The sequence below is a fragment of the Aythya marila genome (assembly GCF_965140915.1).
Source record: "Aythya marila genome assembly, chromosome: 4".
In the NCBI taxonomy this organism is placed as follows: domain Eukaryota; kingdom Metazoa; phylum Chordata; class Aves; order Anseriformes; family Anatidae; genus Aythya; species Aythya marila.
In genome coordinates this window covers 4907049-4921317 of record NC_139045.1, presented here as the reverse complement: position 1 = coordinate 4921317, position 14269 = coordinate 4907049, and positions in this window count along the sequence as shown.

Sequence of the window (14269 nt, the reverse complement as noted above, 5' to 3'; positions counted from 1 at the left end):
TGAAGGAATAATCCAGGAATTATGTAGTCTCTTTGGAATCAAATGAATGTGAATATATTGAAAGCGTTGCTAATAATGTAGAAAAGATGAGAATGCTCAGAAAATATTTCACTTTCATGTCGGGAGTATCCAGACAATATTTCACTTCGATGGTGGGAAGATCCAGGTGATGTCAACAGCTGAGGGTGAAACACTTCTCGTTCCAACAGCAGCTCAGGAGAATTTAGCATTAAGCAGGGAACCTGATGTGGATGTTTTCAATTTGTGGTCTCGTCGTCCTGCTATGTTGGTGAGTCCAGGGCATCTCTCCATGCTTCCATATGCCATGGGTCGGCATTTGTTTATCCACGATCCCTTCCTGGTGTTGTCGTTCGGGCTCTCAGAGTACTTGCCATGGCTCTGCATGCTCTCAGATCAGCCATTCTCTTTACCTCAGCGGTTTCTTGTCTTTTAGTCGTCTAGATAGATCGATGCTGTTTCAGACTCCAAGTTCTGTTTTGCCCTTTGCTGCTTCTCATATGAAAGCTGAAAACCTTGAAAACTCCCAATGCTGCGTTTCTTCTTGTGAACTCAATATCATGCCACAGGTCTTGTATCTGCTTGAATTACTGGGAAAAACATTTCCAACCCTCAGAAAGCATCCCAAAAGTATGGATGCCAATAAAGCCAAGGCATCCAGACCACGGCAGTGTGATTCTGTCTGAGAGCTTGCTGTGCAGCCCCCAGGCTGGCTATGGCAGAGCGAGTTCTGTTCACTACCACTACATATCAGAAACGTGTGGCCTTTCACACACCGAAGAGCCAGACCACAAATTGTCGGGAAATGCCTCTGGCCAGCAACAGCACCAGCTCCTGGGGGGTCAGGAGATGGGCTGTGGGGAAGTGCCATCCACCTGCAGAGCCTTGAAGAGCTCCAAGAGCCAGGCTGTCTGCCCTGGGTCAGCCATCCGGAGTCAGATCCCAAGCTCTGCCGGCCCAAAGACGCTTCCCAGCTGCAGAGGTGTGAATGGGGAGAGGATCAGTGCTTGCCTGCACTTCAGATGAGCTGTCCATTTGTCCTCATCCTACACAATTGTGTGTGCAGGTGGCCATGTAAGTAGATGCGCTTTCCATGCGCACAGGAAAACTGCCCTGAGGTCTCCACAGCGGACGTGAGAAAAAATGATCCAAGCTGTGGAATTTTGTTTTATTTCTCTGCTTCACACCTGTCTGAAGCCAGAGATGCTGGAGCCACTGTGGAGCAACTGACTTCTTGGTCAGAAGCTGGTGCTGTACAACAATGATTCATATAGAGCTTGCATGGCCTCTTGCTGAGTACCTGCAATGAAAATCTCAGAGAGGCCTCACCTTTACAGGCTGCTGTTGGACGCACAGAGCAACAACTGGTTAAGGGAGCGAGATGAGCAAGCAGTCACCTAAAATACGCTGCTCTGGCACATGAAACGTGTCCTTGTTTACCTATGTAGAGCGAGAGGTGTTCACGTAGCAGTGCGGTAAGATGATTTATTAAAGAGTACAGCCCCTGCTGACTGTGCGGTGGCAAGAGGCCGTGTGCCGTGCTGCAGCACTTCCCCAGGGGCATGCAGAGGTCCACATCATGCAGGACCCAGAGTCCTAGCCCATATTTTTAGCTCATGGTCCTCTCTGTGACCAACTCTTTCTCGATTTTCCATGTTTTACCCTGGTTTAGCTCCACTGACATCACCAGGGTCCTCTGTTTTTGCCCAGAGGAAGGCTCAACGGGATCCAGTCTGTCCTTCCCAAAAAGCAGGGCAGGGAGACAGCAAGTGTACTAAGGCTCTGGCTATTTCTCCACCTTTGTATGTTTCCTAAGAGAGATGGAAACAAAGTCATACATGTGTGGAGGTGAATTATGAAGCTGAAAAAAAAAAAAAGAAAAGGAAAGAAAACAAAATCATGGAGGGAAGGGAAGAAGGTAGCAGGTGGTGGCTTTATTAACAGCAGCCCATGAAATCCTACTATCTTTCAGGATACATCTAGATGTATATTACAACCAGAAAACAAGTTGCTCTTCTCTAGGCTGATCTAGTTGCTGTGAAAGACGGTGTTTGGTAGCTTTGCCTCAGGGAATGGCATCACCTGGCCCTGGGCAGGGCTCAGTAGGACTGTCCCAATACACCATGCAAGCTGTTCTGAGGGGCAGAGGGGCATTTGTGGGAGCACAAGCCATCTACCTCTGTGCTGCTAGTCCTATCAACTGCTCTGTGTGCATGTGAATCCTTCAGACGAGTAACAGCTGAAAGGGCTCGGTTCTCTTCCCATTAAAAATAAATGGCAAAAATTGTATTGATTTCAGTGCAGAGGGATTGGACTCTTAGCCTCCAAGAGGATATTTAATTTATTCTGTTACTAGCTTCTTAATGGGATACAGCTATACTATGCTGCACACGGAGCTGCATATGATCCAGCTCCCTCAGGCTGCTTGGACAATATGCTCTCCACTTCAGAGACTAGTACATAAATACAATTCATATGCTCTGTCTTTAGTCATGCCACAGTTTTGTCAACCACATCACATTTTTCTGCCTCAGGCTGCGGTGTGCGCTGTTAACACATGTCTCCGGACTCAGGTCAGTGAGCGCAGGGACAGCTTAACATTGCTTCTGTTTTCCTGAGACTTTCCTGTCTTTTCTTGTCATGCAATTAACTCGCCTCATTCCTCTTGTAGCTTTTTTTTTTTTTTTTTTTTTGGCTACTATACCACGTATATAGTCACTCCACCTTTTATCTCAAGTATGTACCAAGAAGAGAAATAGTGCACTCTGTCAAGGCCTCGTCTACCGTGCTGAATTCTGCTCAGCAATCTGCTGAAGATTTAACCCATGATCATCGGTCTCCTTGGCTTGGTATTATGACCCTGAATTGAAGTGTAAGAGGAAAATCAAGAAGGGAAAAATCCTTTTCTATTAGAAGATCCTATAGTTAAATTTGATGTAAATATGATGTAATTTGTACAATTCATGCTATTTTTTTTTCAAGTAGAGCTAACAAATGTTTAAATTTCGGAAAGTAATTAGTGCTCTGAATATCTGAGAACTACTCACTTTCTTTCTCAAATTGCCACCAAATCTACTCATCTTTCTTAAATTACCATATTCTTCCAGAAGATTTTAAACCCATGCTTCCTTAGAATAGTTAGAAATTCATCATTTGTTGAAGGTTTGATTAAAATTTGAACCCTTCAAAAATAAATTTTTTGAAAATGGGGGGAGGCCGGGATACCCCATCAATATGTCCTTGGTGATTACCGAACACCCAACACGCAGCAGCTGGGGGGGCTGGGTGGTGAATCGGGGTAGCGGGGGCTTTGCTCTTCCCTATCTTCATGGTAAGGTTGCTCCCAGGATGCCAGAATTATTCTGAGATTTCCTTCCCTCTCTCTTTGGACTGATCTCCCCATAGCTTAATGTATACAGCAGTGAAATAGATGAAAGCTGACCAAGGGCACGCAGAAGGCAGTACATCTGTAACTGAAAATCCCTTTTCCTCCGTTCTTGTTGACTGACCCCACCCCTTAGAAAGGCTTTTGTCTAAGAAAAGCAAAATCAACATAAAACTATGTAGATTCATGACTTGCTTTGTCTCCAGCAGTAGTATTAGCTGAATGAACAAAGGGACTGCTCAGCTTCCTGTACTTTCTGGATTCAAAATGGAGAGTGCTTTGCAATAACAGTGACTTCTTTCATCTTAGAAACACTCCTTCACAGAGAAAGCAGAGCTAAATACAAATCACAACGATGGATGTCTCTTTCTCATTTCTTTTGTAAGAATTTAGTGGCATCGCTTGTTCCTAATGCATGAGCGTTCATTGCCATCATTGTAAATCTTTTAAATCAAAAGAAAATGAGAAATGTTAATGGGCGAAGGAAGAAAGGGCTTATCACTGAAAAGTTTGCTTCTTCACTACGCATCAAATCAAAATCTAAGCGACAAATCTGCCTTCAAAACACGGTTGCAGCTAAAAGGAGCTGCAGGCACACACTCACAGCCACATTCTGGCTTCCAAATGCAGCCTGTGCTGTACCTCGCTGATCAAGGTGCCCACCTGGATCCCTCTCTATTATTCCATAGCGTTTCTGCCTGGGACAGGGGAGTCAAACTGGCTCCGTTTGTCTGTGAGATTCATAAAGGATGATGAGACTACTGCTGGGACTTTGTGCTGAGCCTCTAGGAACGTGCTCTTGGCAGGGAGGGAACGGGTGTCCGACACCGCTGCAAGCAGCTACTCCTAATCCCATCCCAGGCTTTTCTGCAGTTCCCAGCCTAGTCTGGAGGGCTGGCTGGGGAGATCTCTGTCCTGTTTTCATTCTGAACAGATAGCTCAGCATAAAGTGTAAGCCCCTCTTTCTCCTCTAGGCACTATGTGGTCTGGTTGTAGCCATGCAATACCGCATCCCACTCCCAGGGGACAGCTGATGGTACTGGAGCTGTTACTTCATACTCTGAAGGCTTCAGCGTTGGACATGGCACACACAGACTTGCAAGAAACAAAGGGAGAAAATGCCACAAAATACTGTGGAATAAACAAGGTCTGGTTTGCAGAGGCTGACTAGAGACAGCTCGGCACAGGCACTTCCTAAAGTCACAAATTTACTTCGCTGCCTCCCTGCCTGCTTCCTGGAGGACCAAAGTGTTTTCATGGAGTCCAGATGTAAAAAGACAATAGGTCACTCTAATTAAGAACCCAAAGCAAAAGCATATCACAACTGCTAAGTTGTGTAAACACCAAAAGTTAGGTTTCCAACGTCAAAAGTGTATCATTTAGGTGTCTTGATTATTGAGGTCCTCATGTAAACTAGACATCATGTGTGAGAAAGATAAAAGGGGTTATTTTGCTCTTGGTAGAGATGTTTGCATTGGCATTTTTTATTGACGAGATATCCCTGGTGGGAGCACTGCATTCTTGGTTTGGTCTCAGTAATACAATAGTCATAAAACACAGGAAAAAAGAGTACCTCGAGATACTGTAAACATTACATAGGATGTGGTGTTTGGGGTAAAGCAGCTGAGTGGGGTAGAAGTCTCAATGCTACTCCTGAAAGGAGAGCACTCGCTCATTTGAGATGCCCTGCTGAATCAGTGGAGGTTTTTTTTGCATCAACAGCTGCTCCCTGACATGTGCAAAGCTTGCAGATTTTGGCCAGTTGGTACCAACCAAGCATCGATAAAAGAAAGGCCCAGGTATAATTGTTAATATATCCCATGTGCACCCTTTCTCGTATCTTTATTTATGCGTAATTGAAAGGAAACTCGTCAAGAAAGAGAGACCGACGTGTCACATCATGACATGACTGTGGTGTTGCATTTTGTGGGCCACGTTCAATGCAAGCCTCGAGTGATCTGTTCCAATAATACAGATAACAGCTAGCAGGATGATTCACCCATCAAGCAATAACGAGCAGCCATTGCATCACCTTCTGTTGTTTATTGTACCCTGAGGCTTTTCAGAATACAGTTGCCTTGATAAAAAGATAAAAGAGGAGAACATAAAACTTGGGTGAAAGAAAAGTCTTATTAAACTGAATCTACTTCTTGTCTCCTCTTTCTCTGTTCCCTTTAAAGTTATTATTAATAGGGCCAGGCTGTTTGATAGTGAGCAGGCATTTGTGTGAGAACCATTATTGGTGGAGCAACACCTCTGAATGACTGCTCAGTTCAATGAATAAATGAGGCACGAAGAATGTAGGATAGTTTAGAGTGAAATCCAGCCCAGGAGTGAGAGACAGCTACATTATGGGTCAAATTCTGAAGACTTTCTTCCATCTACTTGGATTTTCCAGAGGTCAGTAAGAACTCTGCCAGCGTAAGAGGGCTGAGTAAAACTTGAGTGATCCCCTAGGCTTTGAAGCTATAATAATGTTTATGTCTCAAGCTCCTCTTAGAGTTCATAATGAGCATTAATTAAATATACCTCAGGGCTCCCTATGCAAGAGCAAAATACTCTTACTCCCATTAAAGAGATAGAGGAAACCAGTCGTTGTACGGGAGCAGTTCCTCAAACAGGATTTGGAGCTTTCCCCGACTCTCAGTACTATTTCAAAAGACCTTGAGTTGCCAGCTGGCCACCCAGGGAAATGTTGATGAGATTTAGCAGTGACATTGAAGATGCTGATGCTGTGGATTGCTTTGCAGGGGTCCTAACCTCCCTGTGCCCTCAGACAGAGATGTTGCTGCTTGGAGGTCCAAGTGCCTATATTCTGTTTAGCTTTAAGAACACCAGGTAGAGCATGTAGAGTATTTGGTAGCTAGTCAGTGCAAGGAGATGTTGAAGGCAGGTTAATCTACGTGAGGTAGCATTAAGTGCTAACTTCCTAACAAATATCCCTGAATCATTAACCTCAGAGATCACAAATAAGAAGTCCCCTCTAGTCAACACAGAAATACGTGTAAGTAATTCAACAAATACAATGTTCTGAGTGCAGAACAAGGTGCCAGATTTTACTCTGGGGTGCAGTGTCAAGCCTTCACATCTCAGGCTTCACAGTGAAAGTGCTGAAAAATGCATTGTTGTGGAGTGCCCCGCTTGATGGGTCATTGTGACCCAGAGCATGCAAAGAAATGATGCAGTTTATTATCCATGCACTTGCACTGAAATCCTGACAGAGGCAAAACTCGCCAGTTGCCATCATAGTGCCATTTGCCTGGGTAAGTTCTTCTGATCCAATGATATTTCATTTGCTTATCCACTGTTTCAGAAGCAGCATCCACAGGAACACTGATGTTGATGAAAATGTGGGGGATGGGAGGTTGGGGGACAGACTTACTGTACAATGACAAGTGATCATGATTGATACTTTCTTTTGCTGCTGCTGAGCAGACTCTGCATGTGACCAGAAGCTGCCCATGAGCAGAACTTCTGCTACCTGTGTGTGACATGATGGCACTAGCAGTGCTCTCTCTAAGCTCTCTGTTTGAGTTTCGGGTGACCACCAGCACTGATCTCAGTGAGGGGTGCAGGAAGGAGGCAGTAATCGCAGGCTCTTCAAAAGAACAAGACAGAAAAAGCACGATGTTATTTTCCAGAACAGGCTCACCATGGGCTGTCAGTCCTGGATTACCAGGCAAGTGTTTACACACAGACAGGTCCCCCAGCATCATGTGTCTTTGAGACCGATGGGAGGAGGAAATTTCAAGCAAATCATCAGCACTTCGTGTGCACGTTCCCTGCATCCTACCACATAGCTCATAAGAGCGTACACTCATAAGAATTTCATGCTAATATTCTCATTCCTTTATTTGTATTCCTTCCAAAAGCTTGCAGGGAGAAATTGCTCTCCCATTTTCCCCAGATTAAATCCAATTTATGGCATTCCTGCTTTGCTGAAATACCTATGGAGTCTCCATCTGTGGTACACTTGAAAGCAGAGTTTGGTTCATAATTCATGAGATGCTCACTTTAGTTTTTACATCCACATTATGCCATAAAATCTCACATTTTCACTTTATCAGCTGCCTAAAGTAAGGGAAAAGTTATAAACTTTTGCCCCACGTCTAATACAGGACTTTCCTTGCAGCACAGTGACCGGCAGGAGGAAACTAGCCAGACAGTCTGAGTGATGACCTGGGGGTGTGATAGAAGCCCCTCTGGGACAATGCTTTTTCCTGCTTCTGGAAGTCCCTCCTATTTCCACATTGGCTTCTGCATCCGGTACTTTACCAGGATTCTCTTTCACATCAAAGCATCTCTCCCCGGGCTACACATGTAGGGGCACAGCCTTAGTTTCTATGGGAAATAGTTTTATCCCAAAGGAAAGGGAAAGAAATGTTTGGTTTAAATATGCTTAACACTCCCCCTTCTGTATAAGGCGCTCTGTTGTTGCACTTTCTCTATTCCCTTGGGATATCAACGTGCTCTTTACCATACTCAAGATTATTTTCTTAGTTGAGGTGTTTAAAAGGGGCTGTGGGGGAATTTTACTCTCATCCACATTGGTTAAACAAACATTAGGCTGACAGCCTGCTAAATTAATTGGACCAAATTCTTTTTTTTTTTTTTTTTTTTTTTTTTTGCTGGCCTTACCCTTAGGATGAGTTGGTCCCAGGTCTACCATTTAAGAGAATTCCATCACGCAGACAATGAGGAGTTTCTGCTTCTCTCCTAAAGTTATTAGAAACACAGACAGAGCCAATGTATGGCTGATGGAAGTGTTGCTTAGCTTACTGAACAGTTGGGGAATCCATGAATTCGCATGGAAGTTGAAGCCAAGGAGTCTGAGTATTCAATAAGAGCTCTAACCAGCTGTGAGGATGAGCAGCAGACTATATTTTGCTGAGTATTTTGTGCAACCTCGTGATAGCATTATCATGGCTTAAGGGCACTGATGTGTTGAGGTTTGTAGGGACCAGCTGACGCAGGTGTATAAAGCAGATGAACATTTCAGTGTACAAACCCATTTTCAAGATTAATGAGAAGAGGAGAGAGTGTTCCTGGTTTGACTGTGCATGTGGGGCCACTCAAAACTACACTGGTGCTTGCTGGCTGCCATGACTGATATCGAGAAGGAAACTCCCACTGCCTTCCTTGATGGGGAATTAAACCAAGCCTGGGCACCCCAACCACATAGACTTCTTCTTAGTCCAAATGCTTATAGAACATATATAATTTGGTAGCCCAATTATTCACTTTTTGAAGTCTCCTGAATTTGTTTGTTATTCCACTGTTGATGCCATTAGTTCCTCCCCCATTTCCCTCAGTTGGCATTGAATCTCTTTGGGTTGGTTGCTCATGCCTTCAGGGTCACTGGGTTTCTTTCTGCACCAGACTCTTTGATTCTGCCTATATTTGGGGGCTGGCTGGTCTTTTGATTATTTGAAATGCTTTGAATGCTGACTTTAATTACACTAACTTGTAATAGGCTCTTCTACAAGAGTTGCTAGCTGCAGCACCCCGATTGCCTCAACAGTCATGCTGCTACACAGAGACAGCGTGAAGGAATGTACGTCAACATTTTACAAGGACAACAGCCACTGAAGTGCAATATTGACATGTCACCTTCAGGAATGATAGATTTTGTTGTGTTTTGCTTGATTTCTTTCGTATATTTATTGCTATTAACAAAAGCTAAAATGCTTATTTATAAGTAAAATGCTTACCACGGAAAAATGTTGAATCTGGAAACAGATCTCTAGCATCTCAGCCAGAAGTGTGACATTTTTCTTGGGGACAGATTGTCAGCCATGACCAAGAATGGCCCAGCAGAATTGAGTATGTATACAAATTGGAGACTGTCCAGAAGAAAGCAACAGGAATGATAAAAGGTTTATAAAACATGAGTGATGAGGAAATGTTGAAGGAACCAAGTTTGTTTAGTCTAGAGAAAAAGGACTATGGGGAAAAAGTATGAGTTTTTCAATATGTAAACAGCTGCTTTAAAGAGGACTGTCATCATTTGTACTCCATGGCCACTGCGAGAAGGACAAAAATAAATCAATGCAATCTGTGGCAAAGACATTTTAAGTTATACTTTGAGCTATGATTCCCCCCTCCCCTTTTTTTTTCTTTTCTTTTCTTTTTTTTTTTTCTTCTTCTTTTTTCTTCTTTTTTTTTTTTCTTTTTTTATTTTCTTCTTTTTTCTTTTTTTCTTTTTTTTTTTTTTTTTCTTTTCTATGGATGTTTTGCTGCTGTTGGAATTGTTTCCCGGTCTTCCTCTTGCAGTACTTGGAGGAGCCCCACTCAGCTTTTCTGAGCAGTTTTGTAGAAATCCCCAACCCTCAATCAAACCCAATTCCGGTCTTTCCAGCACTGAAAACGGCTCGTGGTGTCATGATGGAATGACAGTCGCACATTTCAAAAGCCATCACGGTAGGCCAATTGTTCTGGGCCCTCACTGCCACCTTGAGGAAGTTTTCAATGCACGTTCATCTCACGCCATGGTATCGGGCTCCTCAGTGCGTGCCAAGAGCCGTTGCATGGTCTGATTTGCAGTTCCCTTGGCAGCAGCAGAAAGAGGAAGGTTTTGGCTGTGCCTGTATAACAGCAGTTGTGCTCAAGCCGGGAAAAGGTGCCTTCTGGCACAGGGAGGTGGTGGGTCAAAGACAAAGTGGGAAAAAAAATGAATCTTTGAGTAAGGTTTTTAAAAGCACGTGAAGATTGCAAGGCTAATACGTTTGGGCAATAAGGGAGGTAGACAGCAAGCCCTCAGAAAATGTCCTTCCATTATGTTTTTGCCTTACAAGCACTTTCCAGGGAATTCAGATTTATTTATATTTAATTGCTGGTGTATTTATTATTACCAATATTGATTTCAGTCGAGAAGGACAGACACAAAGCTAGCAAGTATGAGACATTGTGTGCAAAACCTGAAGTACTCCCCGATTCGTTGCCATGCCAAGCTGGTAAGAGCCAATGTCACATGTGGCATCAGGGGACACTTTAGTGCCAGGCTGCCCGGGAGGACAAGAGTCCTGGAGGCAGAAGTGCCTTCAGAAGAGGAAGCATACCCAGGCAGCCCCGAGCAGGCCATGGGGGAGGTGGTAGACTTCTGAGATTAAATCCTATCTGTGTCTTAATAGAGACAACTCCTCTCTACAGTATCTTTCAGCATCCTGTTAATTAAAAAGAAGATTGGGATAAATTTACAAAAATAAATAAATTAAAGAGAAAGCAACTTCTGCCAAAAAATGAACTTTCATGTTTAGTTTCTGCTTGAAACTAACTTCCCAGGAGCCAACTTTCTTGGGGAATAGCCTGTTATCAGATAAAGGAAGGACTGAACAAGAAAGATATTACTTTGTTATGAAAGCCACCCCCTTTTATCAAGACTTTCTTCCCCAGCTTTTAATGCTCACTGACTTACTTCTGATCTCTTGGCATCTTTGTATTTTCCCACCTGTCTGTCAACCTCCTCTGAGGGTATTTTCCTTCTTGAAGCTAAACTTCGCAACACAACTAAAAGAAAGCAAACAGAAATGGCTTCAATCATTCTCATTGCTTAAAAATTCATAATCGTTTCTATAGCCAAAGGCAGAAAAGCTAATTATTTACTGTCCCAACCAGTCTTATCACCTCCCGGGAAAATGTGCTATTGAGCTGGCTGCGCTGATACATCTGCAGAAGGCGGCTCTCATCGCTGGGACCCAAGTGTGCTAGCATCACCAGCGGGAGTTCTTCAGCTTTGAACAGAGCTGCTGCAGTAGGTTAGCCATAAGGCACAGGAGCTCAGCCACCGGGGAGCGGGAAGACAGCGATGTCTTCTCTCCCTAGTGAACCTTCCGGCCATCATGACACTGCCATTTACAGAAGAGCGAGCTATTTAGGGGAGGGTTGGGATTATTATGTTTTTAAGTGCAGCCCATGTAAGCTTGACACATAGGATTTTATGCAAGAGAAGGACCAGAAGAATTCTGACTGATACAGGCAGATACCTGTCCAGAAATCTTTACTAAGTGGTGGTTTGTTTGCTTGTTTGATTTTAAGGAAAAATGCCCATCTGTGGTGACTGTTGTGAGTTTGGGGATTAGGACTCATTCTCGTCCTACCCCATCTTCTGTTGCTGGCTGATCCCACTGGAAACTCTTCTGTATGGACATCCTGTTCCTTATCCCTGTGAACCAACTTTTTCCTTCACCTTCTTATCTATCTTCCAAGGGCCTTTCGTTATCTGCCTCTAAACTGAGGTGAGACCCAGCATTTGTGACTTCTGCAAAACGTGTTCTGGACCAAAAAAGACCTTCCCCTTAAAGCCTCAAATTCTTTGAACTCCCCCATCCAAATTCACAACAGACTTTTCCTCCTGGTCCTTTTCTTTGAGCAGATTTTGCCTTTGTTGTCAACTTGAGTAGACTTGCTGCATTTCACAGCCAATATTAGCGAGATAAGCTTGAATACACCGCCTATACTGAGGTAGCAATGTGGGCTAGTAAAGGAGCTGTTTGCTATTCTGTATGAGAATAAGAAGCAGAAAACTACAATATGTACCTCGTTCCTATAGCTGCCATCTCCTAAGGCAGCAGGAGCATTTTAGTAGTTGTATTCAAATTCTCATACATTTTGTTCATCGGAGTGTTGTACTGTGCACAGCACATAACAGTTCTGAGAAATAAGACTTCACCATGACCAACATTCAGGGATGAATCAAAATCGAACAGAAATCGGGTTTAAGCAAGATAAAGAGCAGAAAGAAGTTTTACTTTGTATGGATGAATGAAGTATTGGTGGTTTCTAGCAGGGTTTAATTGCTGCAGATGATTAAAAAACCTAAAGACCTAGTTCTGTCATGGTGGCTGACTGTGAGGTGGGGATCTAAGTGAAGATGGTGTGGGCGGCTTCATGGCAGAACTGAGAGGAGCAGCAGATCAGGGACAGGGGCACCTGCAATGGGGAAATGAAGCTGTGGGAGCAAGCTGGGAGGCGAAGGAGAGGACACTGAGATGCCAAACATATCCATGCTTGGCAGGTAGAAGAATGTAGACTTGTGTCATATGTTACAAGCGTGTTTACAGCCTGTCATTGCTTCCCCTGTGGGATGCTATCTCTGTAATACTTGAGTTGTGCTTTTGTGATACGCATCGTAAAGCAGCCAAGCGTGTACACAGGCCTGGCCTCATCCCCAAGAGCATAACTTGTGTCAATGGCCCTCCTGCAGTTTCAAGCAACAGGTAGGGTCTCCAGCATGGTATTTAGCTCCAGATCTAGGCTTCAATACATTCAGCTGGCTGCTCACAGTTTTGCTCTGCCTTGTCCTTTCCCATCCTGGCTGTGCCCCAACCCCTTGACGTCCCGGCTCTTCCCTCAGCCGGCTCTGGCTTCCTTTCCCAGCCTTGTCTCAACTCCTTGCTCCCTCTCCCTGCCTGTAGCACAGCAGTCATCCTGCCTCGCCAAAGGCTAGCCCTGCCAAAACTCCCATGTGCTTGCGAGGGGCAGCACGGCCTCTTCCCAGTGCCCAGCTGGAGTACTTGGCTTTTCCTCCGTGTTAATGCCAGCAGAGCGCACGAGCTTCACGTGAAACCTCTAGATAGCTGAAGTCAGCTGTGGTTTTTGGCAGAATGCTTACACTGGCACACACATGGCAAAGTTTCTACCTGTTCATCTGTTTTCACTGAGAAAATTTAGTGCTTTTTCCCAGGGCTGCTAATAAACAATGAAAGCCCTCCAGTGATATTGAGGTAGACTCCACTGCAAGTAGCAGCAGTGAAGAAGTAATGCCAAGACCTTTCCCTTGTGAAGGCAGGGGACTAGTGGCTTTCCCCTTCCAAGAAAACCTTCATGTCCCCTCTTCCCAAGCTTTCACTCTCCCACCCAGCACAATTTGGCGTTGCGTTGACTGAGTGAGTGGTACAGAAGGATGCTGACATGCGGGTGTTGGCAGTGTGTCTCCCAGATGGCCAACGCTCTTTCTTCCTCCTTTTACAAGATAAAAGGGTACATTTTGAAGCCTGCTAAAATAATATTAAAGAATTGGTCTGAGCACAACAAAGTGAGTAGATCAACAGTTACATTATCATCCTCTACTGCCCTCTATCGAGGATGGATCCATCTGCAGAAGAAAATCTGAACTGCAGTTATTCCCAACAGAATATTCATCTGATTCCCAACACAATTCATCTGATTTACCCCATGGAAATCATAACCTTTTTATCCCATATGTGCAGTTCAGAAAGTGTTTTCATTTGCCAAGCTTGACAGTGTGCTTTTTGACATATTTACTTTATCCATTATTTGCAGGTTGTGCAGATGAAGGCAAAATTGCCCTGGATTAAACATTCAATCCCCTGAAAACACTTAGGGAAAACCTGTTATATTAATAACCCAATTAATAACCAACCTTTTACAACAGCCCAGAATACGTCTGGGACAGGGTGATGTCATGTGGAACCTGCCCAGCGCATATAACATGGCAAAGGCCCTTTGCATTCAGCCCTCACCTAATCATCTCACATTTCAGTGGATGAAAGAGCAATTAGTCGTACTAGTCATGCCTGGGAACTGGAATGACAATGCACTTATCTCATAAAAAAGAACTCGGAGGAAAATCTGCCTCTTGACTTTAAAAACATTCTCTGGCAATATGATTCCTTGGCAACGTCATTCCTCCTTTGGCGATATCTGTGGAAAAACATAGAGAAATGCCACAAGTCATAGTGATGCTAAGAGAAAAAAAAAATATATATAGAAGAGATGACCATACCCTGTATTTTTTCTATCATTTATCATCTGAAGATCTCTGAAGGCTTTCTAAGTAATTATTTGCAAAGTAATTTTTTGCAAAGTAATTATTTGCAGGCAATTATCTCAAAAATCACAACGGAC